Source organism: Triticum urartu, unplaced genomic scaffold, assembly GCF_003073215.2.
Source record: "Triticum urartu cultivar G1812 unplaced genomic scaffold, Tu2.1 TuUngrouped_contig_4039, whole genome shotgun sequence".
NCBI lineage: Eukaryota > Viridiplantae > Streptophyta > Magnoliopsida > Poales > Poaceae > Triticum > Triticum urartu.
The window spans coordinates 1-4,849 of NW_024114595.1; the positions used below are offsets into that span (position 1 = coordinate 1).

The window sequence follows — 4,849 nt, forward strand, 5'->3', positions numbered from 1 at the left end:
GCATAACACCGTGATCAGGTTATGTAAACTCGAGAAGCTAGAGAAGGGAACTGATTGGGAGTAACCATTCTCACCTCAAATAGATCTGTAACTTGTGAATGAATGGAGCTCTCAAGTCCCAACTCCTCCGTGCAAGCATATAAAAGAGGAATGTGGTATCCAGTCCAATCAATAATCTGCAGCTGACAAAGTTGACTAGTTAAAATGTCTCACATTCTGAAAGAATGAGTTCAAAACAAACCACAGTGAAGGCAAATTCAGAGACTGAGGAACAGAACATTCTTCACCTACTGTGGCACTAAGATATATAACTACATGTGCAGTTATTTGATATTCCAAAATAGTGCACAAGCTCAGAACACCATTTTAGCAAAAGGAGCATCGGTCGTGCATGATATCAGCATATGTACACACAGACGAGGTATTCAGTAAATAACAAACTCTATTTGTCGAAGGGTCAAAACGAACTTACTTCAGGATAGCAGCATTCAACAGTTTAATGAAGAGTAATTTGAAAGCATCAAGTGATTAATTTAGAGAAGGAACACCAGTCATTCAAGAGTCAAAGGGCATGCTTCCACAAACAGCGCAAAATTGTACTCCGTTCAGAAATAAGTGTCGTTGATTTAGTACAAAGTTAGTAGGGAGTAAATGATAAAGAGAAGACCCGTTATCCCATATGGGCTTTACAAAAAGAATATACACTTGTGTTGACAACTGAATTTTCAAGAGTTGTGGCCTTAGCCACAACCTTTCATTTGAATAACTTTATGACAGAGTTTTTTCAGAAATTGAAGGGAAAATATCATTGCAAATTGTTAAAAAAGAAAAAAAATACAAGAGAAATACAGACCCATCTGCTCAGGGCATATCACACCCATAGGAGAGAGGGACCAGATTAACTTGCATGCTTTCTATAATAACCATACTACTAGGCTAACCATCATAAAAGTTGGGTCACACACACGCAATCACAACAGACAACAGCCAAGCTTGGCAGATCTGACTTAAGATAAGCGTTTCTCCTTCATCACCTGAACAACCAGGCACTGAAACACGATAAATAAGAAGACAGGTAATGTTTTGAATAAGACTACCATTAACAACTGACAGAGAAATGCCTACAATAATTTACACAGTTGGAGAAGACAATGATTTGCGCGTCTAATATAAAGCCTAACCTCATGGCAAAACACCATCAAACCCAAAGTGGTACCATTATTTCCCCATTATCCATGTTCAGAACTTCAGATATCGGCCACAACAGTACTTTAGTGATGATACGAAAATCACAGGCACGACCAATAAGATGCTACAGTACAAGATAACCAATCATTTCCCAATTCCTTCAAACAAATGTTGGATGCATGCCTCAACATCCTCTGGGGTATGCTTGATGAACAGATCCTGCGGAGGATCTGGAGACGATCTCAGCCTCGCAATCAAGCCCTTGTATGCAGGCAGCACCGAATCTGCTATTGCTGCCTTAACATCGGCGCGCAGCTGATCATCCGTGATCACCCACTCGGACTGGGCCGCCCGAATCTCCTCCAGGTAGCCATTGAACATCTGAAGTTTCTGAAGCATGGCCTTCGGTGGGAGACCAGAAAACCCAGAGCCTCCGGTCTGCAGCACCGACATCACCTTCGCCCACGCCCCGCGCTGGTACTCCATACTCCACCGGCGCACTCTGCTCAACATCTGCTTCATCCAGTCATCGCCGAGTAAAACCCCAAGCTCACTGTCATTCACCTTGTGGATGACGTACTTGCCATTATTCATCAAGAAGATGGAGGCCAGCGGCGGGTCCCTGTATATCTTGGATTTGCTCTCCAGATTCTTGTGAAGCACGTCCATGATCCACGCAATGTGCACCGCGAGCGACGAAGTGGGGCGGTCAGGATCGACGGCAATGGCGGTCACGCCGAGAGCACCCAGGTCACCTTCCATCACCTCTTCCAGTGTCTGTCTTGAACCACATGCGGCACGGAGATAGTTCATGACATAGCGAGTGATTGGGTGTATGCCGCCGCCGGGCACCGCAACGCGAGCCGGGTCACGGCGGATAAGATTCTCCAGCTCCATGAATATACCTTTGATGGAGGAGCCGAGGGTGTTGCACACAGCAGAGACCTCGGCGCGGAGCGCTGCGGAGTAGGGGTCGGCGAAAACAGGGTCGAGGTCGGGGAGGAGATCGCGCACCGCCTCGTACATGTCGATGACACGAAAGAGGCGCTCCGGCGCGCGGCTGGCAGCGGCAACCGCGTCGCCGAACGAGATGAGCTGCAGCGCCTGGGTGCGTACCGCGGCGACGAAGGCGAGGTCGCCGTAGGGGGCGAGGCCCTCGAAGACACGGTCGGAGAGGCGGCGCTCGCTGGGGATGAGGATGCGGAACACCATCTTGAAGGCCGGGATCCACCGCGCAATGTCGAACTCGAGCTCCTCCCAGGGCAGGGAGTGGACCTCTCGGAGGTGCGCGAGCGGATGCCGAGGCGCGCGACGCTCTCGTCGACGAACCGCGGCGCGCGGCGCGTAGGCCTCGGCGCACTCGCGGCCGAAGCCCGCGTCCACCATCCTGGCGCGATCTGGTGCACGTCGGAGACGGACCCGGGCAGGGCGTCGATGACCACGTCGAAATCCGTGACCGGCTTGGCGATGGGGATGGGCTCGTCGCCGTAGCCGTCGTCCGCGTCGTAGTCCTCGTCGTCGCTCTGCTCGGAGTCGAACCCGCCGGGCGCCGCCGGGGCCGCGTCGTCGGGGCGCTCGATGAGCGCCCGGAACTCGTCCTCCAGCCGGGCCATGCACCGGCTGAGCAGCTCGTCGGCGCGGTCGAGCAGCCCGCGGTTGGTCCCCGCCGCGTCCAGCTCCTGCACGGTGCCGATGAGGTCGTCCACCGCCTCCAGGAAGGCGTCGGCGTCGGCGGAGTCGGCCCAGACGAGCCTCTCCATGGTCGACGAACTGCGAGATCTGGCCGGTCAGCGTGCGCACGGTCCGCTCCAGCGACGTGACCGGCGCCGGCATCGCCGCCGCCGCGGCCGAGGGCAGCACGGGCGGCGGCGAGGAGGCCGGCATCGACATCGAGTGCTCCCCGGCCCCTCCTCCTCCTCCTCCTCCGGCCGCGGCCGCCGCGGCGTAGAGCTTGTCGAGCGAGAGGCGGCCGTCGTAGTTGGAGAAGACCTTGAGTATGTCCTCCGTCATGGTGCCGGTGCGGCCCAGCGTCTTGGCGATGTGCTGCACCGTGGCCAGCAGCTTCTCCTCGCCGTCCTCAGCCATCGGCCGCGACAGGGACCCGACGCCGGACGGCACTCCCGGCGAGGCTCGAGCTAGGGTTTGGTCACGCCGTCGGCGGAGGGAACTCGTGTGAGTGGCTGCGGTGGGGGAGAGCGGTGGTGTTCTGTGCCGGACAGCGACAGCTCGTGAACTGGGCGCTCACCTGCTAGCAGAGCACGGCTGTAAATTGCGACGTGTGGATGAAAAATTACCGTGGGGAGAGGAGGGTAAATTCGTTGTGGGCGGCGGACTGGGGTGTTGTTTCGCCGGGTGAACGGTCGAGTAAAAATTTAGTGACCTCGGGAGAGGGGAAAGGATGGGAGATCGGGCCGCAAAGCATGAATAAATGCAGGCAGCGACACCGCTCGGGGAGACGGTGAGGGGTTTTAATTCTCGCTGACAGGTGGGGACACAGCCGACGATGCGTAGGTGTGTTAGGGTTTTGGACATTTGGTCGCGTCGACACGGAAAGGTTTTTGCGACAAAGTGCGGCAGGGATGGCGTGATCAACGGGAAAGTGGAGGTGGTTGGCTACTTAACTTTTTTTTTTGAGACGAATTTGGCTGCTTAACTTGGGCTCGGGTTGCTGCGTAGGGAGGAAAAGCCCAGGTTGTGCTTTCGACTGGCGCATAGCCCAAATCGAATGCAGGCCCGCTGGCAACGTACCCACGGGCACGCCGGGACAGAAGCCCTAAATAAAACCAGTTACTTTTAAATACGGAAAAAACGCAGATGATCACATATTCACATACACGCACGCACACTTTTTTTTCGGGGATAAAAGGGATTTGTATTACTCAAGAGCTAAGAAGGACCTCCTTACACAAGCTAGGGATATTTTCTGGGCCGGAGCAGAGCCAGACCACAGTACGGTCTTCCATTCTTCCAAAGTTAGCCAACACATGACTTACATTATTCTGCTCTCGAGAAATATGAACAAAACGACACTCCCTTTCACTCATAAGACGCTTCACTTCCGAAACCATCATGGCGTACTTTCTGAATATACGTACGCACACTATGAAATATTGAGCCAACACAACATCTTAGATTGACGAAGTCGTCACAACTTGACGACTTCGTGAGTTGATAGGAACGTCTTTCCTTACTGAACGCACATCACAGGAAGGCCTAAAACAAATTCAAGAAAATGCGATCGATAGTTTCAAGTCTAAGATTTTATCGAAGCGCGTCAAGTAGTATGCCCAGTTGTCATCACGTGTCACGCACTTGCTCACCTTCAGATTTCTTCTTATTATTCATATGTTTTAATTCTTTTCGAGCTTGTTCTTGGTTTTCCCAAGGTTTTGATTGGAAAAAATTGGAAAGCCATGCTTTTCTGCCAGAAGCATAACATGTGCTTTTCAAACAGGAAAAAACATGATTTTGCTTCCCCAGAAAAGAAAAGGATAGCGTATGCTTTCACGAGGAGCAAAGTGTGATTTATTAAAAGGAAAAGCATAATTATACTTCCCAAGAAAACAAAGGTATAGTATGTGCTTCCATGAGAAGCACAATTGTATTTATTCCTTTTCGAAAAGTGAAAAGCACAATTATTCTTCCAAGAGAAAAGGAGAAA

At 52.0% G+C, this 4,849-nt stretch overlaps 1 pseudogene; it reads right to left on the reverse strand.

The window, feature by feature from the left end:
• Nucleotides 1-1,003: 1,003 nt before the first annotated feature.
• Nucleotides 1,004-3,561, reverse strand: LOC125527483 (annotated as a pseudogene).
• Between the last annotated feature and the right edge of the window lie 1,288 nt (nucleotides 3,562-4,849).